Genomic DNA, 20,401 nt, shown 5'->3' on the forward strand with positions numbered 1-20,401 from the left:
CCATCAATATAAACCCATGTCCCATGCAGCAGAAATAATATGTCATGGTATACGTATACAGAAACATAACATCATGCTTTTTAGAAAAAAATAACCCTAGGGGTAAAATCGTAATTTTGCATGCATAAGGGTATCTCAGTAATTGTTACCTATTGTTAAGGTTTCATGCTCATTCTAACGTTTACCAAGTAATCAGAAGTACATACCTCGTCTTTTTACCAAAGTGGGCCCGTTGGCCTATTAGCCCGTTTTCGGCCCATTAAGCCCAAAAATATCGTTGTGCACGAAAATGCACACTCTGTACTCTAATCATCCAAATGCACCATATTCATTAACAACTGTATCACGAGTGCTCGCACGCTCGCGAGTTCACAAAATACCAACGTTTCGATATTTCGGTTTTTACCGATTCAGTCTAAGGGAGGGTGTCATTTACACACCTGGTTGATGACGACTGATGACGATATCTCCCACGCGATAATCCTACAATCGATCACGAACACATTAGACTTACGAATTAATGATAACTAACATAAATCCATGTCAACTAACCCAATCATCATACAAGTTAGTCATTTATCCATGAGGGGCAAAATAGTCATTTTACCCTTCAGGGGTAAATCGGTAGTCCTACCTTACAGGGGTATTTTAGTAATTCTACAACTTATCCACTTGGGCCTACGGACCCATTGGGACCACATGCCTATTTCAGCCCATCGCGGCCCGAAATAGCCGTCCTACTGCTAGAGTAATGAGAAATACACACCTATTAGGAGACTGCAGTTAATTCGTGCTCCAAACACTCTTAGCTGACGCCCAACCCAAACGAACACATCACAAAGCAAAAGGGATCAACCAAGAAGGTTATGCCTACTCTCCTCATGGTTTGCTCTATATAAAGCCAGCTCTCCATCTACTCTTATGTTAGCTTCCCGATGTGGGATCCCTCCATAACTAGAGTTTAAAGCCAACACCAACTCTTGCTGTCCCAACATAGCAAAACAATCAACCTCTGCGTGCCAAGGGATTCAAACCAAAGTCCTCTCACATGCCAACTCACATCACCACCACTAGGTCATCAACTCATTTGTGTCATAAATCCAACACATTAAACTTTAAAGCGCACCTACTTACTTCCAGATTTATTGAAAAGAAAAACCAAAATATATTGCAAGAGCCAAGACTTGAACCTTGGACCCCTTGCTTCCTCTATGGCGTCACTTCCTTGTCCCCTAAGTGGCGCCACCTTGCCACTACACCACACTCCTTTTTATGTCATCTTTTACCCCTTTACTCTTAAAAGCCCAAACACCAATTGCATCACCTGTTCATAAAATTAAAATTCCGAAGACTACCACGGATTTAATTTAAGTTTGGGCCTTCCAAAGGCCCACTAACATACTAAAATATATATTTTAACCAACCAGAACACACACAAATTTTAAAAATCACAGAAACACAGAAAACCCAAAAATTGGGGCGTTACAGCAGATTTGATGCATAAACAAGGCACGAGCAGGGCAGGCGTAAGTGAGCAACAGGGCTGGTGCACAAGCAGGTGCACGAGCAACAGACAGGTTCGTCGACTGGACCAGCAAATAGGGCAAGTCACAGTGCTCGGGAGCTGGTGCGGGAGTTGCTAGGTAGGTGCGCTAAGTGCACGCAATGGGCATATGCAGCTGGTGGCCGAATGAGAGTTGCTGGCCAGTGTTGCTAGCAGTGGTTAGGAGCTACGACACTAGGTAAGTTTAGATGCTAAGGTCGATGGTGGAATGGGTGTATGGGAAGTTTAGATGAATGGTTTGAACAATGGATGAATTAAGTGGTATTTAAAGTGATAGAGAGTAAGAGTTCAATTAGAATTCTTAAAATATTCTAACTCCTAATGTAATATAAAGTTAATAACAATTAATAAATATTATAATGTATATTAAAATATTATTTGCTATTACTTTATTTATTAAGATAAATTTTATTAAAAGATGATAAAATTTAAACTAATCCTAATTCTATACAAAGTTGATAATAATTAATATACATTATAATAATTATAATTATATATTAATTATTATAACCTTATTTATTAAAAATAAAATTAAAAACCTTTATTCTAGCTACCTTTAAAAATATTTACAAAAAGAGACAGCTAATTTTTAATATCTATAAAAAGAATAACCAAAATTTTCAAATAATTCAATTAAGTACCTAAACTTAAAGAAAATTTGAAAATTGAGTTTCAATTAGAGCTTGGATCAAAATTGACCCTTTTATTTGAAAAACTAAAAATTTATTTTCCATTTAGAGAATAATTTATTGGAAGATTATGTTAAAATCAATTCCTAGGAAAGATTGGAGGGGTCATAAGTTGTCCCGCTTAAGTTCCAATCTCCTAGACAGAATTTATTTTAACATGCTAATCCCAAAAATATACCCTAAATCATCTATTTAAAAGAAAACGAGAAAAACTAAGTATCTGATAAAATGAACAAAACTTTATTTCACGCAATTTTATTTCCTAGTAATGTTTTAAGTGCTGAGCATTCACTCGAAAATTACCTTCCTTATCTTGAAGTTTGACAACTTTATGTGCGAAAACTTGGTAAATCGTAAATGGACTAGACCAACGTGATTTCAACTTACCTAGAATAAACCTTAATCTAGAATAGAACAACAAAACTTGCTAACCTACTTCAAGTTCTTGAACTCGGATGTGCTTATTATGCCATCTCTTTAATCTCTACTTAAATAGCTTCGAATTTTCGTATGAGAACATTCAGAACTCTTCTAACTCATTGAGTTAAAGCATCCATTTTTCTTTAGCAAGCTTAAGATCAAAGTTGAGCTATTGGAGAGCCCAGTAAGTTTTATATTCTAACTCCAAGGGCAATTGACAAGCTTTCCCAAAAACCAAACTACAGGGTGACATCCCTAAAGGTGTCTTATATGTTGTCCTGTAGGCCAATAAAGTGTCATCCAGTCTTTTGGACCAGTCTTGTCGGTTTGGACAAACTACCTTCTCGAGTATGCCTTTTATCTTTTTTTTTCCAATTCAACTTGCCCATTTTTCTACGGATGGTAAGTAGTGGCAACCTTGTTCTTCACTCCATTCTTGTCGAGTAACCATTTCAACCATTTGTTCACAAAATAGGATCCCTCATCACTAATGATGGCCCTATGAGTTCCAAACCTTGTGAACACAAGTTTTTGCAAAAAATTCATCACAATATTGGCATCGTTCATCGGATATGGCTCAGCCTCAACCCATTTGGACATATAGTCTACTGCTACCAATATATACTTTTGACTGAAAGACAGAGGGAAAGGACCAAGGAAGTCAATATCGCAAACATTGAATAATTCTACCTCAATGATGTTTGTTTGAGGCATCTCATTTATGTTAGTTATGTTTTCAACCCTTTGGAACCGATCACAACTCTTTACGTAAGCATACGTATCTTTGAATAGAGTTGGCCAAAAGAATCTCGTTTGCAATACTTTAGTTGCAGTATGTATACATCCGAAGTGTCCCCTACTCAGAGCTGTGTGGCAATGATATAAAATCTCATGTACTTCATCTTCTGCCACGCATTTCCTGATTATTTGATCTGTAGACTTTCTAAACAACCATGGTTCTTCACAAAAATAGTACTTCATATCGTGAAGAAACTTTTTCTTTTGTTGAATGATTTATTAATCAACATCAAACCAAAAGCTAAATAGTTAGCAAAATCAGCAAACCATGGAGTATTATGGACATGATTTACCTTAAGTATTTGCTCGTCTAGAAATGTCTCCTGAATAGGTAGAAGTGGAGAATTTCCTTCTTACAGCTCCAATTTAGATAAGTGATCTACTGCTTGATTTTCTACCCCTTTTCGATCTTGAATTTCTAGATCAAATTCTAGGAGTTGAAATACCTATCGGATCAATCCCAACTTGGCATCTTTCTTGGCAAGTAAATATTTAATTATCGAGTGATATTGATAAACAGTCACTTTTGTACCTACAAGATAAGATCAAAACTTGTCAAAAGCAAACACAATAGCAAGTAACTCCGTTTCTGTTACTGTATAATTCAATTATGCTCCCGTCTGATTCCAAATTTCATAAGATATGGAATGAAAAACTTTACTGATATCTATCACTCTGTATAGAATGGCTCCTACAAATTTGAATAAGTTGATAGCTCAGTTGCAAGAGTTAACAGATAGAGGTTTTGCACAACCGAGTTTTTCGCCCTGGGGTGCACCTGTGTTGTTTGTAAAGAAGAAAGACGGGTCAATGAGAATGTGTATTAACTATCATTAGCTCAAGAAGGTTATGATAAAGAATAAATATCTGTTGCTGAAAATAGAGGATTTGTTTGATCAGTTGAAAGGTGCAACAGTGTTTTCAAAGATTGATTTGAGATACGACTATTATCAACTGCGAATTAAAGACTTAGATGTGCCAAAAACTGCATTCAGAATGAGGTACAAACATTATGAATCAGATTTTTAGACCGTGTTTAGACAGATTTGTTTTTGTGTTCATTGACGACATTCTGATCTATTCTCGAGATGAGTAAGCATGCTGAGCATTTGAGGATTATATTACAAACCTTGAGAGATAAACAACAATATGCTAAATTTAGCAAATTGAGTTTTAGCTCTGGGAAGTCAGATTTTTGGGACATATTGTCTTGGCGGATGGCATTCGAGTGGATCCAAGTAAGATTTTTGCAATTATTGACTGGGAACCACCTAAAAATGTATTCGAGGTCAGAAGTTTTCTGGGATTGGCTGGTTACTATCGCCATTTCGTTAAAGGGTTCTTAATGATTGCTACACCGATGACCAGAGTACTGTATAAAGATATAAAGTTTGAATGGTCCGAGAAATGTCAACAAAGTTTCGATCAATAGAAAAAATTATTAACTGAGGCACCAGTGTTGGTTCAACCTGAATCGGGTAAAGAATTTGTGATTTACAATGACGCGTCATTAGACGGGTTAGGTTGCATATTGATGCAAGAGGGAAAAGTTGTAGCTTATGCCTCCAGATAGTTGAAGCCACATGAAAAGAACTATGTGATGCACGATTTAGAGTTGGCTGCTATAGTTTTCGAATTGAAAATTTGGCATCATCATTTATACGGTGAAAAATGCCACATCTTTACTAATCAGAAAAGCTTAAAATATATTATGAATCAGAGAGATTTGAATTTGCGACAATGGAGGTGGCTTGAACTACTAAAAGATTATGAGTTAGTAATTTATTCTCATCCGAGGAAAGCGAATGCAGTCACCGATGCTTTGAGCAGAAAATCATTGTTTGCCTTGAGAGCAATGAATACACAGTTGATATTATCTGACGATGGTTCTATTTTAGCTGAGTTAAAGGCTAAGTAATTTTTTCTTCAACAAATTTGCGAAGTTCAAAAGTGTGAGACTGAGTTGCAAGCTAAAAGAGTGCACTGTGAGTCGAACAATGATTCAGAGTACCAAATCGGATCCGATGATTGTTTGATGTTTCGAGATAGAATTTTCGTATCGAAAAAGCCAAAGTTAATTCAGAAAATTTTACATGAGGCACATAGTGGTTGTTTATCTATTCATCCTAGAAGTACCAAAATATACAATGATTTGAAGAAGTCGTATTGGTGGTCAAGTATGAAACGAGATATTTCTGAGTTTGTATCGAAGTGTTTGATTTGTCAGCAAGTGAAAGTAGAGCATCAAGTGCCTTCAGGTTTGCTTTAGCCTGTGATAATATCGGAGTGGAAATAGGATAGAGTGACTATGGATTTCGTATCGGGATTACCCTTGTCTCCGAAGAAGAAAGATGCAATTTGGGTTGTCGTTGATTAATTGACGAAATCGCACATTTCATCCTGATATGTACTGACTTTTCGCTTGATAAATTGGCGGAGTTATACATTTATGAGATAGTTAGATTGCACGGAGTGCCAGTTTCGATTATTTCAGATAGACATCAGAGGTTTACATCACAATTTTGGAAGAAATTGCAAGAAGCTTTGGGTACAAAGTTGAATTCTAGTACAGCTTTTCATCCGCAATGTAACACACTTAACCCGTATCCGTCACCGGAATAGGGTTACAAGGCATTACCAAAAATCACACACGATTCACATACATTTATAAAACCATAATCAAAATCTATTCATAACGTCCCTTGTAAGGTCCCACGAGACCTTAAAACATGCTTAGAAGTGGTTCGGGACTAAACCGATAACATTTACAAACTTTAAGAAACTTATAAAATTTTCTAACATTTAAGGGTCACACGCCCGTGTGAACTGGCCGTGTGCCTCACACGGACACTAGACATGCCCGTGTCACAGATCGTGTGAAAATAGGGAATACATACTGACTTGCACCACATGGTCGAGGACACGCTCGTGTGCCAGGCCGTGTGAAATCTAAGGGGGGTTATTGACTTGGGTCACATGGCCGACCACATGCCCATCTACTAGATCGTGTGCCATACACGACCAATAGACATGCCTGTGTGTCTAAGCCATGTCAAAACTGTAGGGTATACTGACTTTAAATCGTAGGGTACCTAGGAGACACACGACCGTGTACCAGGGCCATATGTTGCACACGATCGAGCCACATGCCTGTGTGCTCAGCTGTGTAGAGTAAAAATAGACTTAAATTAAGTCACATTTCTCACCCTCCTCAAGCATAATAAACCATATCAAATTGTATCATTTCTAAACATATATGTGCAGTGAAAACATGCCAATTCACCACATATTATACCATCTAATATCAACCATTTCAATTACTCAATTCCGCAACCAAAACATGCATATTTCAATCCACAATATCACCAATCAATTTCATATCAAAGCATACCAATTCATTTGTCTCAAACAACATTTAATCAAATTCAATATCATACCAAAACCATTCTATTTCAACTACCAAATCATACTAAGATGACCATTCACACAAAACCATTTATATATATATCAATTACATCATTTTTGTATCACATAGTCTATACCAAAACCAATTTTATAATCTCAATAATCTTCATGCCATATCACAGGACAAGACATACACATAACACATATCATAACATCACTAGCCTATACATGCCATACATTAATATTTACAACTTCAAAAGTACAAAAATATCGTTTGATAGTGTGACGACGATCCTTAACGATCCCCAAGCTCATAGTAGCTTTGATAATCTATAAAACAATGAAAAACACACACAAAGTAAGCTTTCTAAAGCTTAGTAAGCCATATACAAATAAACTTAACACATAAGATGAACTTAAACCAATTCTATCCTAGCAAGATCATATAAATCACAATTTCATTTCATAAATTACATTTAGTTCACTTGTTCATACTTCACTTGCATATAATCAGATTTCATTCTCTTATAGTTCATATATCATCATTTATAACATACTCACTTTTCATTCTTGAATAACATGTACATTTCATACGTACCTAAATCGGATATTCATTCACATACTAATTCCTTCCTCGATAATGCCCATTGAACCGTTCAGAATTGATAAGGATACTCGAATAGCTTGTAAACTCATACAATGCCAACGTCCCAGATGAGGCCTTACATGTAATCAAATATCGATGCAATTATCCCAAACAGGGTCTTACACGAAATCATATATAATGCCAATGTCCCAAACATGGTCTTTGATCGCGTGATTTCGTGATAGGTTTTAAATATTTATAATTACTCGTTCTTGAACTAACTATTATCACGATGTAGGCAAGTGTACCTATCGAACAGTAGTATAGTTTTAGCAAGACTGGATTGCCGAACCCAAAGGAACTAAAAGTACGAGTAATAACGGTCTTTTTATTATCTAGCCTAAGAATAAAGAGGTTTTTATTTTAACTAACTAATTATCTAAACTAAGAATGCACAGAGAATGGAACTGGGTAATTGCTTTTGGAAAAATCGATTGAATGAAAACAATACCTAAGGAAAAATCCACCTAGACTGTACCTGTTATTCTGGCTCTGAATCGGACGATTTATTCATTTAACTTGTTCCGTAGAGATCCCTAAGTTATGTTATTATCCCTATTCAAGACTAATAACGTCTAATCCCTAGATTGAATAATCGAGAATTTTCTCTAATTAACACTCTAGGGTTGCATTAACTCGATCTATCGATCCCCTTATTAGGTTTCACCCTAATCCGGCAAAATCTTGTCACCCTATGTCTAGGCGCAATCAACTCCGCTTAATTATGACAAATGTACTCTTAAACAGGGTCTATTCCTCCTCTTAATAAGAGCTTATCTTGAATCGGTATCTTGGGATATCAAAATAAGAATTAAGAACACATAATTAAGAACAAGTCAAATATTTATCATACAATTCAGAAAATAATAACAAGATTCGTCTTAAGTTTCATTCCCATTAGGTATTTAAGGGATTTAGTTCATAACTAAATAATACAACACCTTAGAATAATAAAGAATACAAAACATAAAGAAAACCCAAAACTCCTGAAGGGGAATTGAAGAGAGATCTTCAGCCTTGATGATGAATCTGGCTTCTGAGATGACTCAATCGGCTTTATTGGAGTAATTCCTTACCCCCTACTCTGTCCTCCCCTTTCTTCCTTCTCTAGGGTGTATTTATAGCTTTGGAATGCTTAAAAGCCCTCAAAATTTGCCTTTTCCGAATTGGACTTAACTTGGGCTTAGCAGGGACACACTCGTGTACGATTACTTCAGGCCGTGCTCGAGCCTGCCAAATTGACATGGCCATGTGGTCTGCCCGTATGAAGAGGTCCAGGCCTTGTTGATTTTGTACTTTGGCCCATTTCTCGTTCTTTTCACTCTCCTATGCTCTCCTAAGTGTAAAACATGAAATTAAAGCATTAGGAGCATCGAATTCACCAATTCTAATGGAAAATCAACCATAAAATGCGTTAAACACGGGTAAAAATATATATAAATTATAGTTTATCAAATACCCCCACACTTAAGCATTTGCTTGTCCTCAAGCAAAATTCTCAACTCATAATCAAAATAAATTCTTTTCAACTTATAATTTCTATCGATAATATCTCAGAATAATCCATAGGTAATCACACGTTGAGAATTCAACTAAAAGAACATAAAAGTTTCAAACATTCCAAGTTGAGTATTTAATCAGGCAAACATAGGTGTCTCTCCTCATTTAAGTAATTACCTTTGATTCAGAATATCACAGAGTTTCACATCCTCACTACAGATTCACTCAAATCACTCGAGGTGTTTAAGGACAATAAATGAAGCACTCAATAGTCAATAATGAAAATTCATTACCATAGGCTTGCATGAAAAATCAAATCTCCACCACTATAATTTAAGATGATACATCAATCAAAAAGGTCTTTAGAGGGTTGTAATGAGGTTTGGTTAGGGGGTGTGTTCACAAGCTGAAAGAAAGGGTTAGAATCGAGATTGAATTGAAAATTTACCTAACTAGAAAATGAGTTAATCATCACTTGCGTGCAACAGAGCTTCTTCTCAGACTAAGGGATTTAACTTCTAAAGCTTACAAACAGAAGATCACTACTAATATGTATACATGTTTTTTTTTAAGAACACAATAAATTATAGAGTAGAATAAAACATAGCTAAGCAACTCTTTCAATTCAAATCTCGACAAAAATGGGGCTTAAATTAATTTAGGGGATTTCAACAATAATGGGTTAAAGTTTAATATTAAGGGTAATAAAAAAAATGGCTTGTTAGGCTCAAGGTGGTTCACTAGGGGTTAATTGTGGAGGTAGGCTTTTCATGGCATGAGTGGGTTAATCCTAAATGCCTCAATCATTTTGACATATCAAATCAAATGGTGCGGTCTCAACATGAACAATCAGGAAAGTTCTAGAATAATAGTTCACTAATGACGCACCCAAAACAATAATAAAAGTGAGCATGAAAGAATTTATAGATGCTCAAAAGGCTCAAAAATCTCACAAAAATTATTGCTTTTTGATGTTTAAAACTTGTAAATCCCAACTCAAAGTAATACCTAAAATTTGGGGAAACAACCTAAAATTTTAAATTCTTAAAAATCAACTTATCATGCTTGATTCTCTAATGTCTTAAAGTTTAAACAATCAATGCATAAATGCCTATGTTTTAATTCAAGATATATCAATCAAAATCATAAATCAATCAAAATTTATGCTAAATATGATATGAGAGCTTTTCAAGAGAACAAGGCAATCATTCAGGGATTTTTCTGATAATGAAATAAATACCCCCCACACTTAAGATGTACATTTCCCTTAATGTACAAAGATAGATATTAGAATATAAAAATAAGATAGAGAGAGAAGTGAAACTTCTTGTATGATGAATTCCTCGAACTGGAGTTCTGGAAAGTAATCAGTTCGACAGTGGTGGTGGATACTCCAGCGGTTGTAGAGGTTCATTAGGTCATAAGTCCTGTGCCAAAAGGATATTATCTCTAGTGGTAGCTATGGTCGTTGGCGAGCAGGAGATGGCAGTCGTGGAGAACCTTTCCTGGTGGAATTTTAGTTCCTATGTGATGATGAGCTTAAGAGCTTTATATAACTCTGATAAAATCAAGAACTTTTTAGGGGATATTAGGAAGAAAAATTACTCAAAAAGAAATAACCGAAATTAATAATTAAAAATAGAATTTCTAAAATCTAAATAAAATAAAAAGTAGTTTTAATAAAAATTAAAAACATAAAATAATAAATAAATATTTTTAAACATCTTCATCGCTGAATGGTTCGCGAGGTGGGACTGGCGATGAGATGTGGAGTTGCTAACAAATCTGCTGTAAAGTAGCATCAATGTTGTCAAATCGTTGAAAACACTGCTGCTCGAATCGAGTGAGGCGCTCAGAGATGTTAGCATATGAAGCTGCCACATGAAATGGATGAGAGGGTGGTGGTGGCTGAGTCGGTGGGTCCTCGTGCTGTGGGGGAACATCATCGGAATGTCCTCTTAGGCCTCCTCCTTAATAGATTGGGCGAGAAGATATTGGGGAGGGTAGGTTCCTCGGCGCCTCTCAATCATCCTCATGCTAAGCATGCTCGAGATGCCTTGTGGAGACATCTGGCCGATAAGGGTGAGAGATGATTCTTGGGCCGCAGTGTTGAGGAGCCCGAAGTGTCGCGCTAGTCGAGTCACATAAATGCCAATGGAGATGATCCCCTTCCTATGCCGCTCCGTCTGGTGCTGAATCGTGAGGGCAATGAAATAGGCAAGGTCGATGATGTGCTCGTGCGACATACACCATAATAAGTAGGCGTCGTGAGTGTTGACGACACCAATGCTCTCTCGCCTCCCTGTAATCGTGTGAGCTAAAATGGCGTGTAGGTACCTCAGGGATGGTGGGAGAACTGATGCCTTGGAGCTACTAGGATTGTAGGAGGCTGTGCAGGGGCCAAAGTGTGCCAGCACTTCGAGGGAGAAAAATTTATGTGGCGAGTGAGAGCATGTAGTTTATTTTCCTCATTGAACTCCTCCGTATATAAGCCTAGTGCAGCACCAAATTCTGGGACGCTTAGCTGGTGGACTAACCTGCCTAGGCGAAACTGGACCATGCCGGGATCATCGTAATTTGTCATTATGGTCTGAAGATGGAACATTAAGCATAGTTCCATCGTGAGCTCGAGGTATGTTGGTTCCATGATCCTAAAGAACAGCTTCCATGGGTCGGTGGTTAGGAGGGCCCGAATCGCATCAGCCATTTGAACTTGTTCTACAGTATCCTAGTCGATGCAGTGGCCTGCAATTAAGGGTCGGGCCCGAAGTATTTGGAAAAGCTCTTCTTGGGGCCCTCGGGGGAACTGCAAGAGAGGGTGACGAATTTTTATGGTTGGACTCGCGAAAGATAACGCTCCCTTCCTCTTCTTCGGGACAGGTACGGTGGTTTTCTTTCCTCGTAAAGACAACATTAAAAGCCTGTAATATAAAGAATAATAATAATAGGTAAACGAATTCGAAGAAGTAAAAGGCATGAATTTGAACTAACTATTTCAGCCAAGACTACTGTTATGAAATAAATTCATCCACAATGACAATGAGAATGAGAATAGAAATGTAATGGGTATGAGGTGTTCCTAATAACTTGATTTAACACGAAATGTATGATAACTAACCTAAGAATGCAAATTAAATGATAGAAAAATGAAAAATAGTTCAAAAGATATGAAGATTATGTTGATAATAAGCATTAGAAATAAGTAAAATAGAAGTGAAAGGAGTAAACAAACACTAAGGGAAAGAGATTGAGCGTCAAAAATGAAGTGGGAAGCGGTGCACAGACATGGCTGGGAGGCCGTGTGGAGTTGCAGCGGTTAGGGTTAGGGTTTTTGAGTGGTGAAGAAAGTGAATAGTGCAGGGTATATATAGATTTTGGGCCACACGGCCAGGGCACATGCCCGTGTTCCCCAATTTCAGCCGTGTGATTCACGAATTTTGAATTTGGGCACGTCTAAAATTTAGTAAACACCCGTGTTCCTTGGGCATGTGGGTGCAGACGGCCGTGTCAAACGGTCGTGTCTGGCTTTGTTCGCTTCTCCCATGCCCTTGTGGGAAATCCCCATACCTGTGTCAATCTAACAGGTTCGACCAAGGGTGTTAGACATGGGCATGTTGCACGCCCGTGCTAGTTTCTCAATTTCAACCACGGGTCTTCCACTCGGGCGTGTCGCACGCTCTTGTTGTTTTGGCAGGCTTGACCATAGCCATGTCGCACGGCCGTGGCATTTTATCGTAGCCCGTGTTTGGGGAAATCCTTGCCCTGTATTCACACAGCCATAAGCACGCCCATGTCCTTGGTCGTGTCTCTGTGGAAAACCTGTATTAGAGAGCTCCGTTAGTAAGTTAGATGTTGATGACTAAATTTTTAAAGAAGTTAATACAGTTAGTGCTCGGGTTGCCTCCCGAGAAGCACTTATTTATAGTCTAAGCTTGACTTACCTCTCTGTTGAATAATCATGGTGGTTGCTGTCATCAATCTCATCAAAATAAGGATTTAAATGAGTGTTGTTTACCTTAAAAGTGTCGAACTTGGGGTGCCTTACCTCTACCGTACCGAGTGGAAAGATATTAAGTATCGTAAGAGGGATTTCTTCATTCAGTGTGGTAGCGACAATGTGGGGATCTGTGACATCTAATAAGACTCTATCTTCAATCTTAAGTTGATTTGGAAAGGTATTGACCTCGTTCTGTCGTAGATTCAGTTTGTCAGGTGTTCTTGGTTTATGCGTCCGCCATTCATCGAGTTCCTCGATTTGTAATCTTTGATCTTCATGAAGAGGTCCTCTACTATTGCTTGAGTGTGACTCGTGTGCTTATTTCAAACTCATTTCCTATAAAGTAGGTTTTACCATATTGTCAGTTCTAGGAGGATGGGTTAAACGATCACCTTCAATTCCCGATGTGTTGCCAGAATTGTGAGCTTGAAGGGTGATTGTTTCGTCTCCCACACGGAGTGTGAGTTCACTTGTACCAACATCAATAATCGTTTTAGCAGTTGCTAAAAAGGGCCTTCCCAGAATTAAAGGAGTGTTGCTATCCTCCTCTATATCTAGAACAATAAAGTCAACAGGAAATATAAATTTATCGATTTTAACTAGTACATCTTCAATAATACCCCTAGGAAACCTTATAGTCTTATCTGCTAATTGAATGCTCATCCTAGTTTGTTTGGGTTTCCCGAGACCTAATTGCTTAAACATTTTGTAGGGTATGACGTTAATACTAGCCCCTAAATCAGCTAATGCATTATTAACATCTAAACTACCAATTAAGCAAGGAATTGTAAAACTCCCTGGATCTTTTAGTTTGTTCGGTAGTCTATTTTGGAGAATAGCTAAGCAAACTGCGTTTAGCTCCACGTGCGATGCCTCATCCAACTTCCGCTTATTTGTTAAAAGTTTCTTTAAAAATTTCATTGCGTTTGGCATCTGCGATAAGGCTTCAATAAACGGTAAGTTAATATGTAATTTTTTTAAGAGTTTAAGGAATTTACCAAATTGTTCATCTGAGAAGTCTTTCCTTGTCGCGTTGGGGTATGGAAAACGAGGTTTATATTCGACATTCACCGTTTTTTGCCTTGACCTTTGCTTACCACAGTTTCTTGCCTCGGTTCTGGTTCAAGCTGAATAACTCCTTCTTCATCTTGAATATTAATTGAGTTGAGCTGTTCCCTTGGGTTGGGTTCAGTATTACTTGGCAAGATACCTTGTGGTCCTTTGGAAATTAGTTTGGAAAGCTGGCCTATCTGAGTTTCGAGCCCTTGGATCGACGCTTGTTGATTTTTAAGTGCTGTCTCGGTGTTCTGGAAATGAGTTTATGACACCAAAATAAACTTTGAGAGCATCTCTTCAAGGTTTGGTTTCTTTTCCTGTTGGTAGGGTGGTTGTTGGTAGCCTGGAAGTGGTTGTGGTCTTTGATTTCCTTGACCACTCCACGAGAAGTTGGGGTGGTTCCTCCAACCTGCATTGTAAGTGTTACTATATGGATTGTTTTGAGGTCGAGGATTATTACCCATGTAGTTTAATTGCTCGTTATCCATGTTGTAGCCATAAGGTTGGTATTCCAAATGGCTTGTTCCACCTCCACTTGCTTTGCACTGCATTACTGGGTGAACCTGTGAAGTACTAAGAAAACCATCAATCTTTTTATTTAAGAGTTCTACCAGCTTAGAGAGCATGGTGACCAAATTGACGTTATAAACGTCGGCTGTTTTTGTTGGCTTTGTCCTCATGACTTGCCACTAATTGTTATTCAGTGACATCTCCTCTATAAACTCATAGGCATCTTCAGGTGTTTTATTATTGATGGTTCCGCTAGCAGCTACGTCAACCATTTGTCGAGTCGAAGGATTCAGGCCATTATGGAGCGTTTGAACCTGTAGCCAAAGCGGTAACCCATGATGAGGGCACCTTCTCAAAAGGTCATTGTATCTCTCCCATACATCGTAGAGTGTTTCTAAATCCATCTTCACAAAAAAAGAGATATCATTACGTAATTTAGCCATTTTAGCTGACGAAAAATATTTTAGTAAAACTTTTTTGGTCATTTGTTCCCAACTAGTAATTGACCCTCGTGGTAATGAGTTCAACCATTGTTTAGCTTTGTTCCTCAATGAAAAAGGGAATAACTGAATATGAATGGCATCATCAGAGACACCATTAATTTTAAATGTATCGCATAGTTCTAAGAAGTTGGCTAAATGAGCGTTGGGATCCTCATCCTGAAAATCATCAAACTGAACAAATTGCTATATCATTTGAATAGTGTTAGGTTTTAATTCAGAAGTATTACAGCTACAGTAGGTTTAACTATGCTCGATTCAGTTCCTGTTAGAGAAGGTTTAGCATAGTCATACATAGTGCCTAAAGCAGGATTTTGATTAACCGCAATTGCAGGAGGTAGCTGATTGCCTTGGTTTTCAGGCATCTCTTCGGTTGGGGGTTGAGTATTGTCTTCTTGCTCGTTCTCTGTGTATCTTAAGCTTCGCCTTATTTTTCTTTGATTTCTGCGAATTGTACGATCGATTTCTTCGTCAAAAAGTAATGGTCATGACGAATTTCTTCTAGTCATAAACTATAAAAACCTGCCAAGAGAAGGAAAAGTAAATTAATAAATAATAATCATAAATTAAAGTGCACGAAAAATAAATGGCTAAAGTAATAAAAATTGAGTGTTCCTAATATTTCAGTTCCCCGGCAACGGCGCCAAAAACTTGATCGCATGATTTCGTGATAGGTTTTAAATATTTATAATTACTCATTCTTGAACTAACTATTATCGCAATGTAGGCAAGTGTACCTATAGAACAGTAGTATAGTTTTAACAAGACCGAATTGTCAAACCCAAAGGAACTAAAAGTACTAGTAATGACTATCTTTTTATTTCTAGCCAAAGAATGAAGAGGTTTTTGTTTTAACTAACTAATTATCTAAACTAAGAACGCACAGAGAATAGAATTGGGGAATTGCTTTTGGAAAAATCGATTGAATGAAGACAATACCTAAGGAACAATCCACCTAGACTATACTGGTTATTCTAGCTCCGAATCCGATAATTTATTCATTTAACTTGTTCCCTAGAGATCCCTAAGTTATGTTATTATCCCTATTCAAGACTAATAACGTCTAATCCCTAGATTGAATAACCGAGACTTTTCTCTAATTAATACTCTAGGGTTGCATTAACTCGATCTATGGATCCCCTTATTAGGTTTCACCCTAATTCGGCAAAATCTTCTCACCCTATGTCTAGGCGCGCAATTAACTCTGCTTAATTGTGACAAATGTACTCTTAAACAGGGTCTATTCCTTCTCTTAATAAGAGCTTATCTTGAATCGGTATCCTGGGATATCAAAACAAGAATTAAGAACACATAATTAAGAACAAGTCAAATATTTATCATACAATTCAGAAAATAATAACAAGATTCGTTTTAGGTTTCATTCCCCTTAGGTATTTAGGGGATTTAGTTCATAACTAAATAATAAAACATCTTAGAATAATAAAGAATACAAAACATAAGGAAAACCCAAAACTCCTGAAGGGGAATTGATGAGAGATTTTCAGTCTTGATGATGAATCCGGCTTCTGAGATGAATCAATCGGTTTTCTTGGAGTAATTCCTTACCCCCTACTATGTCCTCCCCTTACTTCCTTCTTTAGGGTGTATTTATAGGCTTTGGAATGCCTAAAAGCCCTCAAAATTAGCCTTTTCCGAATTGGACTCAACTCATGCTCGAGCCTACCAAATTGACATGACTGTGTGGTTTGCCTATGTGAGGAGGTCCAGGACATGTTGATTTCATACTTTGGCCCATTTTCTCCGTTTTTGGCCCATTTCTCGTTCCTTTCGCTCTCATATGCTCTCATAAGTGTAAAACATGAAATTAAAGCATTAGGAGCATGGAATTCATCAATTCTAATGGAAAATCATCCATAAAATGCGTTAAATATGGGGTAAAATATGTATAAATTATGGTTTATCAGTCTTACACAAAAATCTCAAATCAGCGTCCCAGATGTGGTCTTACACAAAATCACATATCGAAATCCTATGCCATGACATATGTATCCTATTCTATTCCTATGGTTCGTACGGGACTTTCAGACGTCATATCATTGTTGATGCTTTCTCAATTTAACATATTCATCTTTCATAGTCATTCATTACATTTCAATATCATATAAACATGAATACATCAATTCAAATGTATTTATTTGCATATGAACTTACCTCGTAGTCGAAATAAACAGACGAAATCAACCACTCGTCAACTTTCGATTCCCCCCGATCTAAATTTGATTTCTTCCTTTTAGGATTTATATGTATTCAAAATTAATCTATTAAATCATCAAATTCAAACAATTTCATCCACAAATGCATAATTTAGCTAATTTACACTTTAACCCTAAACTTTTACATTTCTTTCAATTTAGTGCCTATTTCAAAACAACACAACATACACAAAACTTCAATAAACTCATGCTAGGCCAAATTCTCTTTAGGTCCCTAGTAGCCGATAAATTTCATTTAGTTCACAATTTAACCACACATTTTACACTTTTCACAAATTAGTCATTTTATGCAATTTCACTAAAAATCACTTTACAAAATATAGATATCTATAATCAAGCTTTCATATTTCATCATCAAACAGCAAAATCTCAAGCTATCAATAATAGAAAATCACAAAATCCACAACCAGTTCAAAAATTCAAGCATGGGCTAGCTAGTATTCGAAGCAACGATCACAAAAAACGTATAAATCATCAAAAACAGAGCAAAATACATACCTCAATCAAGCAAAATGAGTGCCGAAATTTAAAAGCCCTAAAATGATTCTTTCCCTAATTTTGCCCGTGTGTTTTGCGATTTTTAAATTTAGGTGCGTCTGACATTTGCCCCACACTCGTGTTCCTTGGGCACGCGGCCGTGTCACACGATCGTGTCTTGCTTTGTTCGCTTCTCCCACGCCCGTGTTAGTTTGACAGTGTCGACCACAGGTGAATGGAACGGGCGTGTCGCATGCCCGTGTTAAATTCTCAGTTTCAACCACGGTTTCAAGGTACAGGCGTGTCTCACGCCCGTGTTATTTTGGTAGTTTCGCCCATGGCCATGTCGCACGACTGTGGAAACTTATCGCATCCCATGATGGGGAAATTTTTTTGCAGTGTTTTCACATGGCTGTATCGCACGGCTGTGTCTCCTCTTGTGGTGTGAGCACAGCCCAAGGCACACCCGTGTGCCTGGTTGTGTGGATGGGAAAACCCTATGTTTCAAGACTCAGTTAGTAGGTTAGATGTGAAAAACTAGAATTTAAAAAAATCATTACTGTTAGTGCTCGGGTTGCCTCCCGAGAAGAACTTATTTATAGTCTAAGCTTGACTTACCTCTCTGGTGTGTAATCATAGTGGCTCGAGGAGTTTACACTCCTCATCCCTTCTATCAACTTTATCAATATAAGGTTTAAGACGAGTATTGTTTACCTTAAAAGTTCCGAATTTGGGGTGAATTACCTCGACTGTACCATATGGGAAAATACTGAGCACCGTGAGAGGAATTTCTTCATTAGGTTAGAAGTGTTAATGCGAGGACCTACTGCATCTAGTAGTACTTTGTCTCCAACCTTATGTTGATTTGGTGATGTATTGATCTCGTCCTGGTTCAGTTTCGGTTTATCGGGTGTTCTTGGTTTCTGTGTCCGCCATTCATCTAGTTCCTCAATTTGTAGCCTTCGTTCTTCACAGATAGGTCCTTTTTTGGTGCTTGAACATGGCTCGTGTAGGTTCTTTCAAACTTATTTCTTGCAAAGTAGGTTGTACCACATGGTCAGTTTTAGTAGAATGATTTATACAACCACCTTCAATTTTCGATGTGTTACTCGAATTACGAGCTTGAAGGGTGATTGTTTTGTCTCCCACATGAAGCGTGAGTTCACCTGTTCCAACATCAGTTATTGTTCTAGCGGCTGTTAAAATGGGCCTCCCTAAAATTAAAGGAATGTTACTATCCTCTTCTATGTCTAGAACAATGAAATCAACTAGGAATATAAATTTGTCAATTTTAACGAGTACATCTTCAATAATCCCCCTCGGAAATCTGATTGTTTTATCGGCTAATTGAATACTCATCCTAGTTTGTTTGGGTTTCCCAAGACCTAGTTGTTTAAACATTTTGTAAGGCATGACATTGATACTAGCCTCTAAATCAGCCAAAGCATTATTAAGATCTAGGTTACCAATTAAACAAGGAATCGTAAAACTCCCTGGATCTTTTAATTTGTTTGCCAGCTTATTATGTAGTATGGCTGAGCAAACCGCATTTAGCTCCACATGTAACGCCTCATCCAACTTCCGCTTATTTGTTAAAAGCTCCTTTAGGAATTTGACTGCATTTGGCATCTGCGAAAGAGCTTCAATAAACGGTAAGTTAATATGTAACTTCTTTAATAATTTAAGGAGTTTACCGAATTGTTCTTCTGTACGGTCTTTCCTTGTCGCGTTTGGCTATGGCACACGAGGTTTGTACTCTTTACTTACTAGTTTCTGGTCATTGTGGTCCACCTCGCCCTTACCTTTACTTACCACAGTTTCTTGCCTCTGTTCTGGTTCAGGTGCAACTCACCCTTCCTCATCTTCGTAATTGTATTGATTTGCTCCCTTGGGTTAGATTCAGTGTTACTCAGTAGGCTACCTTGTGGTCGTTCAGATATCAATTTAGAGAGCTAACCTATCTGAGTTTCGAGCCCTTGGATCGATGCTTGTTGATTTTTAAATGTTGTCTCAGTATTATGAAAACGATTTTCTGACACTGAGATGAATTTTGTTAACATCTTCTCAAGGTTCGAATTTTTCTCTTGTTGGTAGGGTGGTTGTTGGAAGCTTGGAGGTGGTGGTGGTCGCCGATTCCCTTGGCCTCCCCATGAGAAATTTGGGTGGTTTCTCTAACCTGCATTGTAAGTATTACAATAAGGATTATTTTGAGACCAAGGATTATTACTCATGTAATTTAACAACTCATTCTCCATGTTGTGGCCATAGGGTGGGTAATCTGAATTGCTTGATCCACCTCCACTTGCTTCGCACTGCATTACTGGGTGAACTTGTGAAGAACCAAAAAAATCGTCAATCTTTCTATTCAAAAGTTTTACCTGATTAGAGAGCATGGTGACCAAAACGACATTAAAAACACCGGCTATTTTCATTGGTTTTCTCCTCATGACTTGCTACTGATAATTATTCAGTGACATCTCTTCTATAAATTCATAGGCATATTCAGGTGTCTTATTATTGATAGTTCTGCCAACGGCTGCATCGATCATATGTCAGTCAAAGGATTCAGACCATTGTGAAACATTTGAACCTGTAGCCAGAGTGT

The 20,401-nt window shown here is 37.5% G+C and overlaps 1 non-coding gene across 1 annotated transcript; it reads left to right on the forward strand.

The window, feature by feature from the left end:
- Positions 1-14,915: 14,915 nt before the first annotated feature.
- On the forward strand, positions 14,916-15,022 carry LOC121231107 (small nucleolar RNA R71). The gene has a single exon (XR_005929175.1). It is a non-coding gene; the product is annotated as a small nucleolar RNA R71 (small nucleolar RNA).
- The last annotated feature ends 5,379 nt before the right edge of the window (positions 15,023-20,401 follow it).

Source organism: Gossypium hirsutum, chromosome A06 (assembly GCF_007990345.1).
Source record: "Gossypium hirsutum isolate 1008001.06 chromosome A06, Gossypium_hirsutum_v2.1, whole genome shotgun sequence".
Taxonomy (NCBI): domain Eukaryota; kingdom Viridiplantae; phylum Streptophyta; class Magnoliopsida; order Malvales; family Malvaceae; genus Gossypium; species Gossypium hirsutum.